Below are 21,705 nucleotides of genomic sequence, written 5' to 3' on the forward strand. Positions count from 1 at the left end.
AAAGTTACAAGGGTACTGACTTGCGTGTTAGATCCACGTGCCCAGTCCAATATACAGAACTTACAAGAAGATAACAAGAGCTGGAGAAGAAGCAGTGCACCTCCTGAGTTCTTGTGCCCTCACCTGAAAACATTAGCAAATCCCTGAATGCAAAGGTGATTCCCTTTCTGTATGTCTGTCTCTGCCTCTCTGACTCCTTCTTTCCCTCTCCCCCATTCAAGGAAAGAGATAAAGTGGGTACAAACAGGAGAAAGATGTGATGTTTCAAAAGCTTTCAGGAATCATCAACCAACGTGCACAACAGTTCTTGAACCTCTTAAGAAGATTGGTTTATTTCTATGTAAAATAGCTGCTTTACTCAAAATAGAGTGCCTGACCCATAATAACCTCTCAGAAAATATTTTTTTGAACAGGTAAACTTCCCTCCCCTCCCCACCTCCACCGTATCAGCTCATAATTTTTACTGAGAGCATTCACTCAAATCTTTGTGTTTGGGTGTGTGATAAAGTGGCAGTGGTGGTTTGGATGTCTGGGGTGAACTCTGCATCATTCCATTACTCTCGTGGTCATGTCCTAGCTTCTTGAAAGGCCACTGCTTCTCCTTCAGTGTGTTCATAGTGATCCCGAGAGTTTCCAGGGATGGGGGAGGGTGGCAGCTGAGACACTGGTGAGCAAGGTTTTTCAGAGAGTCAGCAGGCATCACGCATGTGGGAGTATTATTATGTGTATGTATTAGTTGGGTACTAATCAGTTCCAGAAGAAATGGCTTTGAATTTAAGATGTGGTTGCGGGATGTCCATTGCTTCATGCAGTGTCACACACAGCTCTAACATCAGTGCACACGACATTCTTTGTCATGCCCATGGAGCAGTACAGCGCACTTTATCATCACCCAGCTTTGTGTTACTCCTCTTCCCCCAAGAAAAAGAGAATTGACTCAAATGTTCTAGCCATTAGCTTCCCAGAGAGAATGAACAGATCAAAGGAAATGAATTTTTTAAAAGGTAGGAATCACACTCAATTGTCCTCTGGTGACTTGGAGATACAGAGAAACATAGATGGATAAAGGACATTTATTGATACTTTAAAAGATGTGTATGGTTGGGGAAAGGGGCATTACTGTGCTCCAACTGTCTCCTCCCTCACCAAATTACCATGTTATCTGACACCCTCAATCTATTTGTGTCCTGGGTAACAGACAGTTTGACCAAGAGGTCATAGACTACAGGGCTTGGGTGATTGGATACAAGTTTGACAAGAAAGGAATCTGGGTGAGGGCCACAGTGATGGCAGAGAGAAGATGAGGCCACAGTGGCTGGAGCAGCCTGGCAGCACCAAATCTCTGCTGGGCCTTGCATCACATGCAGTGCTTTGTCGGAGAACAGGGAAGTAGGAAGAGCTAACAATACAGCCTCATCCATGGAATTTCAGTACCTCTCCACATCCCTTTCTTTGCCTTCCTATTATTTCCTGCCTTCTTCATGTATTCCTTTTTTGCTCTGGAGCCTCTCCCCAGAATTCTAGCTGCTACTGGAATAAGTATCCTCTGCTTGTCCCCATTTGAATTAAGGCTTCAGATTGTTTGTAGTATTTACTCTTCCAGATAGGAAATGTTTTATTTAATTGAGAGTCTTCTTGTAAACCATTTGTATTTATAAATATGGAGCACTTGGATAAACAGTAAATGTGTCAGAGTCAATAGGTAAAGCACGCGATGTGAGTCTGTCTTTTCCTAGCATCAGAGGCACTGTGCATATTCTTTTAAAAAGCCGCATTGCATCCTGGGTATCCTGGAAGGTTCAGTGAGCACACTCCTTTCATCCCAGGCAGCATTAACCTTAGCATTATGACTACCAAAGTAGTAAATCTCAATTCAGTTTAGTATTCTCATTTTGGAAGTACCTTCTCTGCCTTAAACTATCACTTGTGGGTTTGTACACATTGTAAAAATTATACATTGCAGGTGAAAACATAATAGTCCTGTGTAGAGTTTATATGCTACTGTGAGTTCTCTGAATTTTTCCACTTAAAAAAGCACTTAATTTTTTTGTGTTATATCTTAGTCTTATTATCTTGGCAGTATTTGTGCTGCAAAAGATGCTTAGCAGTATTTTTTTTAAAAAATAGTAGTGTGTATATGTTAATCCCAAACTCCTAATTTATCCCCCGACTTTCTCCTGTGGTAACCATAAGTTTGTTGTCTATGCGTGTGGTTCTACTTCCGTTTTGTAAATTAGTTCATTTGTATCACTTTTCTTTAGACCCCACATATAAGCAATATCACATGACTTTTTGTCTTTCTCTGTCTGGCTTACCTCACTTAGTGTGACAAACTCTAGTCCATCCATGTTACTGCAAATGGCATTATTTCATTATTTTTATGGCTGAGTAATATTCCATTGTAGAAAACTATTTTTTTCCCCATATTATGCCTTTGTCAATTACTATGTGGGATGTTTTAATGTGAGTTAAGATTTCAGGGGTCATTTTCTTTTAAGCTTTTTGTGGGAGCCTGGCATAGTGCTTGCTATATAGTAGATGTTCAATAAATGCAAACTGATCAAACAGGATAATTAAAACTTTGTTTACAAAATTAAAGTTCAAAGATATTAAAATGTTAAATTGTCATAAATTAAATCTCAGATTAATTCTAACTGATCTCTAATCTTTTCTCAACAAATCAAATATGTAAAGGAATTCTATAGAAGAAATTTCATCTTAATCTTTTTTATCATCACTACTATCATAGTTATGTCAGCATTTTTAGGATGATGATGAATCATATATTTCTTACCAGGGTTCATAAGATACTTTAATGTAATGTTTAATGTTTAATATATTTTTATTAAAATAAAAAATTAAAAAATATATAGCTTGGGACATGTGTGTGGTGATGGAGACAGAAAGGAGATGTATGTGTGTGCATGGAGGGGTCTATGGAGATACACAGATGACAGAATTTTCCAGCTTACAATGTCAAAACCTAGGATCGCTTTACTAATAAAGAGTTTATGATCTCCAGCTCTCACAATTATTTTACACTTTTGACAGTTTCACTATTCACAAATATACAGTAAAATTCAATGCATCAAAATATACTTGGAATAAATTGTTTTTTCACTTTTATAGTAAGAGATGAAGAAATTTGAGAAGTTAAGAATGTTAGTCGACCTAAAAACAACAAAAAAGTGTTAGCCCAATTAGACACTGATTAAAGACATAAGTTAAACAAACCATAGCTATTTTTATCTCTGTTAATTGTTGCCCAGTAAGCTTCAAATATTTTTTATTAGTTTATTGGTGACAAAATATCCCTTAGATCACTTATCCCATCCACTCCCACTTTCCAGCTGCTACTGTAAAAAATAAACATGCTTTAGTATACCAATGGGAGAGTGGCATTACTTTTGATAAGACACTTCTGAAGCACTTAATATTTTTTATTATACCAGAAAATAAATGTTTTGCCTTATCATGCCAAATAAATGAACAAATACATACATGAACAAACAAGTAAAGGTAAAGTTTGGACTGGTAGGGAGTTACAGTGAAGTTGGTTTTGCAGTGCCTGTAGAGTTTTCAAAGACCCCAGTTTCTCCTGGAGAATCACTAGCCCTGGCCTGGCTGTTTCTTAGAAGGCACCCTAAGGAGGGTTAGATTATTGAAGATTAAAAAAATCAAGAAGGAGGATGATTGGGAACTTACAAAATGTGATAGAGTAGACAAATATCTCTGATTGGTCCAGGCACTATAAGCATCATTTAAAAAAAAAAAACAAAACTATCTACACACTCATAAAATAATGGGCCAATATTATCTTGATAGCAGTCTACATACATGTTTACCATTGTATTTTGATCTTATTTTACTAGAAGTTTTTCTAAATGTATATAAAGAGTGATACAGAAGATCTGAATTATTGAGTTCTTTCTCTGAGTCACTGAGCAATATGATTTTCATATATTATCTCAATCAGTTCTCACAACAATCCTATAAATTAGGTACTATTACTTTCTTATTTGACAGATGAGAAAAATTAAGCTCAAAAGTAACTTGCCTCAAGCTACCTGGTTAATGAATGGCAGAATTGAGCCTAGAACAGGACTCAAATCAGGCACAATCTGACAAGAGGCTGGTTCTCCTAACCACTTAGCAAACTGCCACTGTGAAAGAATTTAGTCTTCTGCATCATTTCCTGTTGATGTGATCAGAAAACACCCTTCATAAAAGGCGCATATGTTAAGGAAATATATGAAACGTGCTATGAGAATGATATTGCTCAGTTTTTTAGATGAATAGTGTTTGAAAAAACGATGATTACAGTGATTAAGGCAATCAAAGGTAAAGTTGTTCTACACTTTTCACATGTGTTTCAAGGTACATATCTTAGACTAAAGCAATAGACACAACCTAAGATATTTTGAAATGTGATATTTTAGGTATGATAGGAAGAGGAGCAAACTTGCTAGTATTAAAGAAAGGATACATACACAGAGAGACATCAGTTGGCATACGATCAAGTGACTCTTTTCTTGGTCTTGTAGACTAAAACCTGCTTCCTTCTTTCTCACCTCTCACTTCCATTGCCTCTTTGGAGACTGACTCTAGATCTCAGCCTAGACATCCTTAGTCTGGAAAAGGCCTCACTGACATCTTGACAATGAATCAGGTTAAGGTGCTCCTCTTGTGTGCTCCCACACCCATATCAAAGCGTATAACACACTTCCATGAATTAACACCTTTGAAGATTATAGGCCAGTTATTTTGAAGAATGTTTCAATTTTTTGTGTGTGTGCATGATATTTTCAGGTGATTAGATTCAGATTGCATATCTTCCATGTTATTGAAGTGATGCTGTGTCCTTAGGCACGCAATACCCACTTAGACAATATTTGGTGATGTTACATTGATACCATAATGAAGGTGGGGTCTGTTAGTTTCTCTACTGTATTGTTACACTTCCCCCATTGTAGTTAGTATTTCATGAGCAGCTTTATGGTGAGGAACTGAAAACTCCTGCTAACAACCATGTATGTGAGTTTGGAAGAGGATTCACCAGTTCTTCAAATGTCTGCAGCCCTGGCCAACTTGACTGCAACCTAAACTCCTTCCAGATTCCTGACTCTCAAAACTCTGTGAAATAATAAATGTGTATTGCTTTAACATGCTAAGTTTTGGAATAATTTGTTACATTGCTACAGATAAGTGATGCAGGGTGTCTACCTCCTGTCTTCTGAAAGTCTGTCACTTTTCATCTGTTACAGTCTTTTCCCTTCTCCTTTGCATTTAGAGTTTTATTCTGTTTTTTCCTTTTCTGCTTCCATTTTAATTGTATTTGGGGGAAAATAAAGATAAACAAATGTGTTCAATTCTCCACATTTTATCAGAAGTTCAAGGAGGTGAATCTTAAGCACAGATTTGAAGGGAAAAAAGGGTTGGACTTAACAATGCTGTATAAAAAAATTTGAGACAGAAGACATATGAGATAAATACTAAGAGACAGAAAAATATTTTTATAGAAAATAAGCAACTGGAAAATTTTTAATTTCATATTTAGTAAACACAATTCTGATTTTTAAATATATAATTTTAAGAATAATTTCTTTGTCTGTCCAGCATCATACTCCTGGAAACAGAGCTGACTGCCTTCAGGAGGAACTGCTCTTCTCTTTACTCAAACTCTGTCCTTCTAGTTGGGCTGCCAATTATAGAACTGGTCATTCTGTTCGTGCATATGACCCAAAGGCTGGTAACTCTGGTCCTATCCTGAGAGTTTTCAAATGAGATATAAAGAAGAAAAGCAGTCTTTTTCACAATGAAGAGATGAGACATCAAAAGTCAGGTTCTTTAGGACAGAAGGTTTCAGTGTCTAGTAAGAGAAAGCTGACTCAGAGGAACAGAAATGAGAGCTGGCTGGAGAGAGTTTAGCGATGTCTTTCCTGTGATCCTGGAAGTCCAGCTGAATCCACGCCCTTCCTGATATTTTCCTGCTCAGGTCAGCATATTACTTGTTTTGCCCATGGTAGTTCAAATTTGGTTTCTGTTATGTGTAACCCAAGGAGTTCTTACTTCAGCAGTGCCCACCCCACCCCCATAAATAGTCATCTCCCCTAATGAGAGTGGAAGAAAGTGCCTTTGGACCTGGGATTTGAGATAGACTGTTCAGTCCCCAGGGGCTCCAGAGTTATACTTATGTAGAAAGTTAGTATAACTTACTTATAAGAAAGTATTTACATAGAAAGTATGTATAAAGTATATATACTTTCTACTTACATAGAAAATCTCATCTTCCAGTGGCTTTTTGCTAACACTGCCTGGGAAGTATTGAGGGGGTGAAGGAGAGTTGTGTACATAAACACACACACTTACACCTGTCCAGCTTTTTTGCCAACACAATAATATTTATTGAAGGTCTATTATATTTCAGGCACTATCACAAACATCTGTTCTGCATTAGTCTAAGAAACCAGATTTTCAGACTGCTTCTAATTATAGATGAGATAATACATTTCATGTAAAAGATGTTAAATATTAGTCTTTATGAATTAGGAAAATTATGAGCAAAGACTCATTCTATGCACCTTTCTATACCTTCTCCAGGTTTAAGCACCATGTGGGTGTCTCTTTTGCTTTCATAATAAAAGGTTATCCCAAGAAACTTGAAGCAAGGCTTCAAATGTAAATGCTATTTCAATATTACTCTCTGAATGACTTGTTTCTAAAGACATTTTTAAAAAGGCGATGAAAAATGAACAAAAAGTCCAAATTGAACTATAACTAAATAGCGTGACTTGCCTTGAAATTCTAGCTTTATTCACGTAAGTCTGTATCCTCCGACGAAGCGGACTGAAACAAGTCAGCCCAAATCTATATAAACAGACTTAAGTTTGGGAGAGCTGCAGTGTTAAAGGCATTAATTCCACCTTTGACTATTACTTTGAAACTTGGACAAGTAGTGTCTGTCCAGTAATTTCTCATGTGTTTTTCCCCACCTCGGTCTTCCTGGGGGAAAATAGTTGTGACAGCTTAGAGCTCTCTTCTGAAGAAATTTCCACGCTGGCAAAGGTACCAACTTTTCACTTTCGCAGTGGGTGGTCCAGCACAGAAATTCCTCAGTGACTGAGATTCTGGAGTCTGACTGGGCCTCCCATAAGCTACAGTATTTAAACATAAATTTTATATGTAATTTAAGATGTGAACTGTTTTAATTATAAATGGGTAATTAGATTTTTCCCATTGGAAAATTTAAAGGTGTTCCAAGCATATTCTGTAGAGTTAAGACTATAAGTCTGCATCAAAAATTAAAATTTTCTTGCTTACTTTTTAAAAAAATGTAATTTCTTGAATTTTTACTTTGCTTTTCCGGTTTTTATTCTGTATTCTCTACCTTTCTAATATTTTTCTTAATTGTGAAATATACACATATATTTAAAATATTTAATAAATTTATAATGTTTTGTTTTCTAAATAATTCATTTAATAAAAAGTTATCAAATACTGTTGTAAGATTCTGTGCTAGAAACAACAGAGGTTACAAAGCTGATAATAATTTATTAAGGCAAGTGTTCTATATCCAACATCTTTTATGATAACAAATCCATTAAATAGGTACTGTTATTCCCATTTTGGGGCTTCCCTGGCAGCTCAGTGGTAAAGAATCCACCTGCCAATGCAGGAGATGCAGGTTTGATCCCCGGGTCAGGAATATCTCCTGAAGAAGGAAATGTCCATCCACTCCAGTATGCTTGCCTGAGAAACTCCATGGACAGAGGATCCTGATCGGCTAGTCGCTGGGGTTGCAAAAGAGTTGGAAACAACTTAGTGCCTAAACAACAACAAATTCCCATTTTACTAATGAGGAAATTGAGATGCCAAGAGATTAATTTGCCTAAAATCATCTAACTAGAAACTGGTGAAACTAAATTTAAACTTGGGATTGTTTGACCTCCAAAGGTTTTTCTCTTAACCATACTACTTTGTTTCTACTCGTTAACCTGAATCAATTGATAACACTTACTCAACTGATTCCATGAAGGTTCTAACTCAGAAACACCTCTAAGTAATGTAGACGTGCTAACTATGACACATAGAATGATGCAACCTATGTAGGTAGAAAGTTTAAGATATATAAGAAGAGATACATCACGTAAGCATATAACTGAAACCTAAGTTAGAACTGAGTAAGTACCTTATGAGTGATACAAAGTACCTTGGACTTTCAGAGGAGAGTGAGTTACTTCTGGTTGGGAGGATGAAGACAGCATGTTTGAGATTTTTTTTTTTCTTTTTTTACTTTGAAAAAATGGGCAGGGTTTTAATAGAAATGGAGGAAGAACATTTCAGGCAAGGAAATAGCATGATAAAGATTTAATAGCAGCTATGGGATGAGCTTGGTGAACCAAGAATAATCCAACCTGGGGAAGTGATAGAAGATTTAAACTGTAATACTGATAGCGAGAAAAGATAGACAGAGCTAAGAAAGGTAACCAAAAAACGACATTGGATGAGAGGGTTTAGGGAAAGGACAAATTCAGATAACTTCAAGTATCTGAGTTACAAACTTTAGTTATTCTGACTGAATGATGATGCCATTAGCAGAAATATGGAAATGCTATTCATTTGAAGAGTAATTTCTTAAGTTGGGTGAATAAGAAAAGGAACCATGGCAAGGCAGATAGGGAGAAATACATTTTTGGAATCCCAACATCAGGAAGTCTAGGTTTTCCCGGTAAAAATTCCCCAACTGACATGTTCAACCAAGACTGATTTTACTGAGAAGTCAAGTTGGTGGCAACCTATTCTGACTTCTAAGGCAGCCAAAACTTGACAAAAACTTTTCATTTATTTGTCAACTGTATAAGAAAATCCACACCATTAGATAGCTTGATATGGATTCAGACTTCAAAAACAAAAGCTCCCTAAATGTCATTAGATTGTCCAACTTCTTTTAAAAATCAAAAATAGTCAAAAGCTGATAGAGCTTGAAAAAGCTCTCTTATCTTGGAACACTGGGGGCAGACTTTGGTAAGGTGTTGATACAGACAAGAGGAAGTGGGTACCAAGAAACTTGAGGGAGGGAAATTCATGATTTCTTAATAATTTATTAATCAAAAACTATTTTTAAGGATCAGTTGGGCATAGGGTATCTTGCTAAATACATGGGAAGAAAACAACGGCAAAGCAGTTTAGTGGGCAAAGGATAATGAATTTATCTTACCTTATAATTTTGCCAAAGGCTAATATTTTGTGTACATCCATAGGAAATAGGTTACATGTTTTGGGTTTCCAAATTAGAAATTTTAAAACACTATAATCTTTAGTATTTATTGCTTGAGGGCTTTGTCTATCTGATTCATCAGTCTTTCAAAATGTATTAGAGTTTACTGATGAAGTTGGAGCTGCCCACTATTTAGCATAGTATATTGTCATGGTGCATGGAAGGACTGGACCCCTATTTATAGAAAATTAACTTAATAATGTATGTGTTATTTCTATAATGGTGCAGGTAAAGATATATGCACTTACTTTACCAACTTTAAAAGTCTAAATAGGCCTCAGTTCAGTTCAGTTCAGTTCAGTCACTCAGTCGTGTCTAACTCTTTGCGACCCCATGAATCGCAGCACGCCAGGCCTCCCTGTCCATCACCAACTCCCGGAGTTTACTCAAACTCATGTCCATTGAGTCGGTAATGCCATCCAACCATCTCATCCTCTGTTGTCCCCTTCTTCTCCTGCCCCCAATCCCTCCCAGCATCAGGGTCTTTTCCAATGAGTCAACTCTTTGCATGAGGTGGCCAAAGTATTGGAGTTTCAGCTTCAGCATCAGTCCTTCGAATGAACACCCAGGACTTATCTCCTTTAGGATGGACTGGTTGGATCTCCTTGAAGTCCAAGGGACTCTCAAGAGTCTTCTCCAACACCACAGTTCAAAAGCATCAGTTTTTCGGTGCTCAGCTTTCTTCACAGTCCAACTCTCACATCCATACGTGACCACTGGAAAAACCAAGCCTTGACTAGATAGACTTTGTTGGCAAAGTAATGTCTCTGCTTTTTAATATACTGTCTAGGTTGGTCATAACTTTCCTTCCAAGAAATAAGCGTCTTTTAATTTCATGGCTGCAATCACCATCTGCAGTGATTTTGGAGCCCTAAAAAATAAAGTCTGACACTGTTTCCACTGTTTCCCCATCTATTTGCCATGAAGTGATGAGAGCAGATGCCATGATCTTAGTTTTCTGAATGTTGAGCTTTAAGCCAACTTTTTCACTCTCCTCTTTCACTTTCACCACGAGGCTCTTTAGTTCCTCTTCACTTTCTGCCATAAGGGTGGTGTCATCTGCATATCTGAGGTTATTGATATTTCTCCCGCAATCTTGATTCCAGCTTGTGCCTAGAGGCACAAGTATTTAGTAAGTTCTTTTATCAATAAGTTGCACTTTTAAAATTCCACAATATAACCCACTTATCAATAATTCAAAGCTGAGGAGTCTTGCTGATATGACAGAATTAACATTCAAAAAGATCTGAATAGGTTGAAATATAGAATTGAAACTATTATTGGAATTTAATGATAGATATAAGTAATTTTTATAGTTAAAAAAAAATCAATAAATACCCAAAGTGATGAAGTTGGCTTAATAGAAACTCCTAAAAGCTAAATTATCAGGGATTTTAGTGGATAGAGTAGCCAGCCTTCATGATGATTCCAAATATTCCAGGCTCCTATAATTCACATCTTGCAGTCCCCTTTCACATTAAATAAAGTTAATCCATGTAGCTAATAGGATTTGTGGAAATGATAATGTGTGGCTTCCGAGGTTGGGGCATAAAAGATAAAGCAGCTTTTTCTTTGGATCACTTTCTGTCAGGGAGAAGTAGCTGCCATCTCAGGAGGACACTTAGGCAGCCTTATGAAGAAACCCACGTGGTGAGGCTCTGAGGCTACCTGCCAACACCCAGTCTGAACTTCCCAACTATGCGAGGGAGCATCTCTCAAGCAGAACCTACAGCCCCAGTCAAACTTACAGATGGCTACAACTTCAGCCACTCTCTTGAATCCAACCTCACAGTAGACTTTGAACTAGGAACCACTTAGCTAAGCTGCTTGCAAATTCCTAACTCATGGGAACTGAGATATTGTTGTTTTCAGCCAGTGAATTTTGTAGTAATTTGCTACATGTTAATAGATTTGGAAGTGGGTTGCTGCCATACCAAATCCTAAAAATGAGGGAGAGGCATTGGAATGAGGCAGTAGCAGAAGTGAAAAGATGTTGAAGAAAGTACCAGTACAAATTGAAAATATTTGTACAGACTGTTTTTACAAGTCTGATGGCTTTTGAGAAGACTGCTAGTGAGGAAAATGTTATTGGAAACTGGAAGAGGATAGTTTTTAATTCAGTGACAAAAAGTTGAGCAACACTGTCGCCTGCAGTGATGTAGGAACTAGAAAAATGGATCTAGTAAAATATATGATAAAGTGTTCTTTCTGAGTGCTAAAGGTGTTCCTTGATTTCTTCTCGCTATTTATGGTCAAAGGAAAGAGGGGGAAGATAAGCTAAAAGAACAACTGTTAAACCAAAAAATGCCAAGACTTGTTAGTCTTGAAAATTCCCAGCCTCTCAAGATGGGCACCAATGGGAAACAAAGAATTGGCTTCTAAGCAAAGATCAACTCCAGGCACTGTCAGACAATCACTGTATAAAAATGAAGTTGAGGATATGACTATAAAATCCTTCGCTAAGATTTTAGAAAGAGCTAAGATCATCACTCAGGAGAGTTGGCCAGACAGACATTAGGGCTTCTAGGAAGCTTAAGGGTACTGTACATCAGTAATCTCAGTAGAAACTCTACATAGATAAGGGATTATCTCAAGCAGATATGTAGGTGTGGCTTTTGCATAATGAAATATAGTAAGATTCACAGGAGACCCATTTAAAAAAGTATTTAATTGTTAGAAACATCAGCAGCTTGGACTGAAAGGAACAGAAACAGAACAAAAGGAAAAGAGTCTTTGGACCTATAGGCAGGAACCAGACTGAGAAAACTACACAGATCCAAACCTAGGCTACCTTTCATGGAAAAATCAGTTGACTCAGAAGGCAGAAACCAAGAGCTTAAAAGTCAGAGCCAAGAGTCATGGAAAGTCATTCCCAGAGAGCAGTAGGAATAAGTTCTAATGAAAGAACTTCCAACATTTGCCTAGCTAGACTAAAGAATTACTATGAACCAGGGATTCCTATATTTCTCTTGCTTTTTGCCCTTTGAACAGGAACATATATAATGGTTATGGCTACCCAGGTGGCACTAGGGGTAAAGAACCCGCCTGCCAATGCAAGAGACATAAGAGACGCTATCCTATCTTCCATCATTGTATGCTGGCGGGGGGAGGGGGTGGTGGTGTTGGAGGTGGGTGGACAGATATCTTATCTCTTTAATTCACAGGTTTTTCAGACCAATGAACTGTTCTCAAGGAACCATACCCAGAGAACTTCATCCATATCTGGGCCTTACTGAGACCAACAAAGATTCTAGATTTTGAGATGATGATGTAACGGGATAAAACGTCTAGTGGTCTTGAGAAGGTGTGAGTACAACTTATCTGTGGAAGGGAGATTAGTCAGTGAGGGATAGAGGATGGACTCCAGGGTCAACCCCCAACATGGCCCCAAGTAATTCTTGCTGCCTGATATTAATGCCCCTGTTTAGTCCTTCCCCTCTCACACTGGATAGGACTGACTTGCATAACCAGTAGTATATTAATATTATGGAAATGACAATATGTGGCTGCCAAGACTAGGACATAAAGGATATTGTGACTTCTGCCTTTGCTCTCTCTTAGATCACTCACTCTCAGGGAAGTCAGAAATCACATCATTTCATGAGGACACTTAAGCAACCCTAAGGACATATCCATGGTGAGGAACTGAGCCAGCATGAATTTGACTGCTATATAAGCAAGCCATCTTAGAAGCAGATCCTCCAACCCTAGTCAAGCTTTCAGAGGATTGTAGACCTAGCTAAGATTTTAGCTGTAGCCTCATGAAAGACACTAAACCAGGATTACCCAGCTAAGTTGCTCTCAAATTCTTCAGCCACAGAAACTGTGAAAGATAATAACTGCTCATTGTTGTTTTTAGCCACTAAAATTTGGGGTAATTTTAATGAAATAACAGGTAAGTAAATCAGTGAACTGCAATTTCATGCTGCTGCTGCTGCTGCTAAGTCACTTCAGTCGTGTCCGACTCTCTGCGACCCTGTAGACGGCAGCCCACCAGGCTCTGCCGTCCCTGGGATTCTCCAGGCAAGAACACTGGAGTGGGTTGCCATTTCTTTCTCCAATGCATGAAAGTGAAAAGTGAAAGTGAAGTCGGTCAGTCATGTCCAACTCCTAGTGACCCCATGGACCGCAGCCTACCAGGCTCCTCCGTCCATGGGATTTTCCAGGCAAGATACTGGAGTGGGGTGCCATTGCCTTCTCTGAATTTCATGATGAGGCAATAGTTGAAATGACTGCTTAAGAATATTTTGTATTTTTTGACTGCATCAACTGAATAAAGGTTCCATATCAGCTATGGTAATAGTTCACTTCTAGACTTACATCAACTTAAGATATTGTATATAGTGTGAGTCATAGACTTTGAAAGACATTAGCAAACACATTGAGAGCACTAAAAGACTATCAGGATAGTGAAGACAACAGAAAGGAACATGAAGAGTATGTGAAAACAACTAGTGTGTGTGAGAATACCTGGGGGTGCTTTGAGTAGACTTGGGGGTGACATGGCATTTGTACATGTGTTTAAATTATTAGCACAGGAAGCAGGTAATAGATATATCCAGCATGCCCTATGTTCCTTAAATGGGGAGAATAAGAGCAAAAGGCTAAAAGGTATAGAACAACAGATGTTAAATAACACAGAGAAGCATTTTTGGATGCTTCCAGTTCTCTAACTAAAGAACAATTTCTTCACTGGAAGAACTGAGACACAGGCTAGATCATCACCTATAAAAATGCAGAACAGAAAAATCCTGGATTAGGATGTTGGATAAACTCTGCAAACTGTCTTCAAGGCTACTTTCTCATCTGTCCTAAGATATATTTATTCAGTTACCTGCAATAAGGAGCAGATTTATAGGAACTCCCATACGTGAACCTCTAAAATCTTGTAGCAGTTTCATCACAGGTGACACAGTAGACGTTTTGCAGGGCCATGGAGTGTAATTCGTGTTTTCCCAATTACATGAGCATCCAGAAACAAAGCAGAGATGAATATAGAAGAAAGATACTCTATTAGTTCTGAAGATTTAAAAAACTTCTCTGGGATAGATGTATTTTCTGAAGCTAAGATTCAATTGTTTTGGCCTCATTTTAAAGCAGGACATTGTGGATTAGATTGATTTATAAGATTTAAAGTCAACTTGTCTATCACAAAGTACAAAGAAGGTGAGCATAAATCAAATCATTTTCCCCACTGAGAATAATTTCATTATCTACTGTTTAAGGAACATCTAAGGGATCCATTATGTGCCCTATATGTTTCTGTAAGTGTTAAGCTTTCAATCAACTAAGCAGAGTCATATAACTGTTGATAATAGAGTTGGGAAAAGACCTGAGGTTTCTTAAATCTTAATGTAATATGCACAATTTGGGGTTTTTTTAAGAGCTATATTACTTTTTCTAGAGTAATAAGAAGGAAAACTACACAGGAGTTTCAAACTACTACGTAAAAAGTAATAAGCTACAAGCATATATTGTACAACACAGGGAATATAGTAAATATTTTGTAATAATTTTAAGTGGAGTATAATCTATAAAAATATTGAATCACTATGCTATATGTCTGAAACCAATATAACATTGTAAATCAACTATACTTAAATAAGAAAAACAAAAAATATACAGAAGATGAGTGAGTTGATGTCCTTATCCTTAAATAACTTCAGAATTATTGCTAAGAAAATATTTGCAATTATAAAAAAAACAATATGCCTGTAACATTTTATTAGATAATTTTGTCTAATGTAATATTTCTCTAAACAGAAACATAGAAAACAAAACTATACTCTTCACCAATCGTCTCTGAAGTTATTAAAGAACATTTTCTCAGTTTTATTATCTATAAATTGGGATTAATACCTATGTAGAACATACATGAATGTTATGCAAACACTGATTTGTTATCTATTGTGCTTTGAAGATGTTTCTGATAACTGTGAAATGCTTTTTAAAAAATATTTCATTTCTCAAATTTATTAGGACAGTGATCATATGTGCACTGAATAATGCATATTAAAATGCCAACCTTAAGTCTAAAGTAAACATTTTTTATTTTTTTATGTTACACAGGTTCAGTGTCCTGAGCGCTTCCCAGGGAATGTAAAAGCCCATTCTTAGGTTGCTGTCTTAGAAAAAGCTCATGTTTAACATCTTATCAATGATCCTCCTGAGTTATTTTTCTATCATCATTATTTTTATTTTATATTACCAGTATAGATTAAGAAGAAAAATATATAAGGCAAACTATTCATAAATATATCAACATTTGAACATGGATACTTGCCTTTCAAAATCTTATTTAATGTGGCAAGATTTTTAGATTGTAGTTCAAAGTTCTTAAGTTTTTTGCTATGTAACTGAGGGGGAATGTCTGCTTTTTCTCACTTCTTACAAAATGTTTCTAGCCTATGAATCTTCACTTATCCTTGGGATCCACTGGGATTAACATTTATAAACTGCAAATACACAAAAAGCAAAGGGCTAAGGCTTTCCAAATAGGTATAATTTGCTTTTTTCAGTGGTGGTAAATGAGGTAATATTAGTTATCATTAAGAAGAATGGAAAATACTCATTTTCAACATATATTGCAATTAAACACAGTTTCTTTAAAAACTGAATTGGTCTGGGTTTAGAATCTAGAAAACATAAGAAAGTGTATTTCTGATAATGAATGATAGGAGCATCCACTATTTCATACTAGATGGCTACTTACAAGTGCCATGTGGCAATGTTAAATATTTAAAATACTGAAAAATTAATATATTTAGTTCCCTTCTTAGAAAGTCTGAGGGCTTTTTAATTGAAAAGGCACTGTTAACCTATGTTTGAAGATTTAGTTTTAAGGACATTATAGCATAAACTAACTAAAATGTTGAATGTCTTTGAATGTGGAGTATAATTTTGCATTGCTATGTGTTTATTTCCTATAATGGAAGCTAACCTCAGATAATTTTTATTTTTATTACTTTTTTTTTTTTTTTGGCATGCAGGACCTTATTTCCTTGACCAGAGATTGAATCCATATCCACTGTGGTAGAAGCACAGAATCCTAACCACTGAACTGCTGGGAATTTCCTAAAATTTTAAAAAGAAAATAAATTTTAAAATGTAGAATGAATGTATTTCTCTTTTCTCAACCATTTTTTAAATAAATCATATGCCAATATCAAAATATCTCATTGTTACTGACATACAGAATATTTTGAAAGTTCAATATCCGTTTTCTTTAAGACATAGCTTAAAGTAAATTTTCAGTGTTTGCCTGAAAGACAATTAATCCATCCTCAACTTGTGTGATCCTTTGCCCTAATAAATTGGTTCTCCTTTTGTGGCTTTGATATTTACAATTTAATTGACACTATCAGTGCAACAAATAATATGTATCTTCATATTTTAGAGTATAAATTTCATAGAATTTTCAATACATTATAGCTCATAAGAGTCTATCATTAACTCAGTGCATTAAAACAACACTGGAGAAATAAATACATAACATTTTAGATGGTATAATGGGAAAGAAGAGAGAGTCAGTGTGGAATACACTGACCATTACCAGGGATTCATGGTTACCTATCCTCTTCGCTTACTTTTAGGCAAAAATAAGACCAAACCCATCAATTCAATAATCTATTCAATAGCTCAGGTATTCAGATTGCATTTCTTTAAAAAGTGCTTTGAGGAAGGCAGTTTGAAAAACGTCTGGCCCATCGACATGCAAATAAATTCGAGTAAATACTTGGAAACGCTAAAATCGATCATTTATATTCTAAACATGTCACATTTATTGGAAGACTCTAAAACTTCGCTGGGGCTTCCCAGGTGGCGCTAGTGGTTAAGAACCTGCCTATCAAGGCAGAAGGCGCAAGAGATTCAGGTTCAATCACTGGGGCAGGAAGATCTCCTGGAGGAGGGTACGGCAACCCGCTCCAGCATTCTTGTCTGGAGAATTCCATGGACAGAGGAGCCTGGTGGGCTACAGACCGGAGGGTTGCAGAGTCAGACGCAACTTAGCACGCATGCAAAACTTTTGTTTAGCTCTGAGCTCTTATGATGGTTTCCCACTAGGAAAAAAAAAAAAAGGCAGAAAAGCCACTCCTTTCAGCAAAAGATTGGAGAGAGATTTTTAAGCACTTGCGTGTGTGTGTGCGCGCGGGTTGGGGTGGGCAAGGGCGGGTTCCCAGGTGGCTGAGTAGTGAAGAACCTGACTGCTGATGCAGGAGACATAATAGACGGGTTTCGATCCCTGGGTCGGGAAGATCCCCTGGAGGAGGGCATGGCAACCCACTCCAGTATTGGTGCCTGGAGAATCCCATGGAAAGAGGAGCCTCGTGGGCTACAGTCCATGGAGTTGCAAAGAGTTGGACACGACTGAGCGACTTAGCAGGCACAGTTTTTTTTAAACATAAATGTAATTAAGTTATGGGGGAAATTTTATCTTAAAAACAAAAACTAAACTATGAGTTAAACTAGATCTTATATATCTTTGTATATCCTCAGATCCTAACAGAATGAGGTATAAATTCATTAAATAGGAATTGAATGAATTATTTTACAAATGAAATTAAACAAACATTTTAAAAATGCAGCATCTTTAGTATTTATTACTAAGTTTGGCATCAATTCAACAATAGCAACTCAGCTTATTTTGTTTTCAAGGGCCAAATCTGTATCATTAAACATCATTTTATAGGTAATTTAAAAACTTTATACAGGTAGGCACAGTTGTATAAATACTACTTATTAACTCACATAAATTTAAAATTAATTTTTAAATTAATATGGAATCATTTAATGTTTTTCTGGTTCAAATCCCAAGCATGAAATATATCAAATAGAATGCTAATGTAAATGAGTTGATGTCAAATCACAAAGAGCTAAAAAACAGAAATGTGCAACAGAAATGTGAGTACGTCTGAACATCTATCATTTACATGGCTAACTAGAATAAGTAATTTTTTTTATAGATTCTGAAGTTTATTTTCATTTATTTCAGACACTTGGAAACTAGCCATTGTTACTGTGATTGATGTTGAACTTTTAATGGATCATACGTATGCCAATTTTAATAGGCAGTAATGTTTTGTCTAAAAGTATGAATGTGGGTTTCAGTTGTAGCTCAGTTAGTAAAGAATCTGCCTGCAGTGCAGGATACCTGGGTTCGATCCCTAGGTTGGGAAGATCCCCTGGCGAAGGAAATGGCAATCCACTCCAGTATTCTTGCCTGGAAAATCTCATGGACAGAGGAGCCTGGTGGGCTGCAGTCCATGGGGTCACAAAGAGTCAGACACGACTGAGCAACTAACACTCATATGAATGTGTGAAAATTAAAACAAAATGGAATCCCTGACAGATGTTCAGTTTGAATATCACTATCTTGCACTTTATCTTGTGTTTTCAAGTTCTCTTTTCTTCTCAAATGTTCAAGAAAATCTCTCAACAGCCCTTGGAGTGACAGTGCCTCTTCACTGAGATCTCCTGGAATTCTGCATATCTTTATTCCCAATTTATGTTAAATGTCCAGATCCAATCTAGGACTACTAAATATATAAATAATACTAATTTACTAAAAAGAATTGCTCCCTCTAGTGAATTCACACTATTACTTCACTTTCTGGCATGGCTGCACTAATTTAATAAATGATATAAATGATTATGACTATCAGGTTAATGATAGCGATCTGGTCTGCTTTTGCTGTATTATATAAAATTTAATGCTTTCTGTGCTTAAACATTGGGAAGTTTCATAATGATCGATTTGAGCTGCTTGCTGGATATTTCAGCACACTGTTCGTACATTTAAAAACTGCACTGAAAAAATTATTTATTCCTAAAACCCTTCGTATTACTTTGGAAACACATTTGGTACCAAGTTATTTCCAGGGTTATGACCACGTTACTTCAGCAAAACAAAGAGGGTGATTTAAAGCAATTGTTCTTATAGTTAAAATACAGTAGAAGTAAGTTTAACTGGAAATTCAAGTCTAGACATAATGACTGTTTTTGCTCTGGTTACCAGAAAAATCAGACATTTTTAGCCTTATCCCTCTCTATTAATCAGAAATGTTGTGCAACTAATGATGGCACATGCAAAAATACTTGACGTTCTTTGGAATTTTATTTAAATTTCTATCACAATACTTGAGTATAAAGTAAAACAGGGGGTTGCAGTGAAAGGAGAGCACTATTTAATTCTCAATTTGTTAATGCAAGACCTGGCCATCAAATAATTCATTTTAAACCACAGGAAGGAGAAATTAAAATTGAGAAGTTGTCCAGCTGATTACATTTATATACCTAATTAATTTAAATACACCCGTAATAATAGAATAAAACAAAACCAAATCAGTCAGAAGGCTCAACTTTTCTTTCAAAGCAGATTTCCTTTTTGAGGGGAATTTGAATCACTTGGATCATTAGTTCTGTACTTGACCACTTTGCCTCAATAGGCAAAGCCTTTTTACATTGTAATTTCAGTTAATAAAGCAGATGGTATGGGTTACCAATCCCATCAAGTTAGTTTTCCTGTATCAATAATAACAGAGTAACTCCATCAAGTTTTATGTAGTTTTCACCTTCCAGGCACTTAGCAAATATTAATTTATCATCGCAGCACTCCCACGAGGAGGTAGAAATTTTTAATAAATAAAATATAATAAAAATATAGTCTAGATTGATTTATTTGAAAGCATCCGTGAAAGACAAACAGAGAAACTCTAAAAATTAAATGATTATATTAATTATATGAAAGAAGGTAATATTGTTTTATGACTCACTCTCCCTGGAAGTCATTTCAGGAGGAACTCAAGGGAGTCAGGGGCCTGTCAAGGTTTTATAGATTTTGTTTCCACGCTTCCTTCTCAAGGGAAGGAACAACTGGCAGCTTCTCCCTGGAGACACGACTGAGTCCAGGTGAGGGGCAACCGGGGTCTGGAGGCCGGCCCTTCCCGGGAATCCCCGGGCCCCGCGAGGGCAGAGGCCCCGCCCCGGGCGGCGGCGCGCGCCCGCGGGCGGGGCGGGGATTCCGGCGCCCGGAGCTCAGCTAGGTAGGTCCCGCTCAGGGCTTGAGGCCCCTCTGCCTTTCTGGAGCCTTCCTCCCTCCCCTCCTCGCCCGAGCGCGCCGTTTACTCTGAGGACCCGCAGCTTCGCGCTCGCCCCCGGGCCTCTCCGCGCGCGCCCCTGGCTCCTCGCTCCCAGGCGGAGCGGCGCCCGGTCGGCGGGAGGCCTGGGCCGGCGCCCCGAGCCAGCCTGGGGCTGGGCGGCGGTGGGGTGGGTAGGCGGTGGAGCGCGAGGCGGGGCCCGAGCTGCGTGTGCGGGCGCCGGGCGCGGCTCGGGCCTCGCTCGCCGGCGCTCCGGGCGTGGAGCACACGGTGGTCCAGGCTCCAGAGAGCCGGAAGCGCCTGCACACAGCGGGCAGGCCGGTGAGGTTTGCGGGCTCCGCGTCCCACACGTTCCCTGGCGTTGGGGCCCGATTACAAGTCAGGGGAGGGGACCAACGGTCAGACTGCAGGGAGGAAGACTCCATCTGCAATTCCTGTCACCGTTCTCAGCGACTCTCCCGGGTCCCCGGCACTGTCCTTTGTGGGACCCTGACGGATGTCTGCCGCTGGACATTCCTGAAACTTTCCAGTTGTCCCCGTGTGTGGCATTTTGAACGTTGTTTGCGCCAAAGCAGCTGAGCCGTCGCTATAGGCAAACCTCGCATCCCAGCACCACAGTTGAGCTTTATCCAAAGGTGACATCTCTGTCTTTGTAGAAATAACTGATGAGAAAGAACATTGATTTACTTATTTTAACTTAATAAGTAATGAGAAATCAAGGGTTTGGATGAGTATAGAAGAGTTCAGAGGAAGGAGAAGGGCAAGAGTATAAAACCAGAAGACATTTATTTGGTATATTCCCAGCCTTTCTCTTGCACTGAGAAAAGGACCCCGTTTGAAAACATGAAATGAGATCAGGAAAGGTTCATTGGTTCTCAGATGGAGAAGACATTTCTGTTCTCCTGAGTATTTCTGTTGCTGATGACCTTTGACTTAGGGAGATGAAAAGGATAAGTAAGAATTGGACTTAAGTTGGACTTCATCAAACCTGTCTGGCTTCAGGGAGGTTTTATCAGCGCTTTCATTCCTTGAAGTTGAATACCGCATGTGTAATGCACGAACACACATACAAACCCACACACCCATGATTCTGACAATAAATGGCCCATTCAGTTAATAGCCTATCTCTATCCACAAAGAATTGAGGTTCAGTTCAGTTGCTCAGTTGTGTCCAACCTCTTTTTGACTCCATGGTCTGCAGCATGCCAGGCTTCCCTGTCCATCACCAACTCCCAGAGCTTGCTCGAACTCACGTCCATCTAGTCGGTGATGCCATCCAACCATCTCATCCTCTGTTGTGCCCTTCTCCTGCCTTCAATATTCCCCAGCATC

Source organism: Dama dama, chromosome 17, assembly GCF_033118175.1.
Source record: "Dama dama isolate Ldn47 chromosome 17, ASM3311817v1, whole genome shotgun sequence".
NCBI lineage: Eukaryota > Metazoa > Chordata > Mammalia > Artiodactyla > Cervidae > Dama > Dama dama.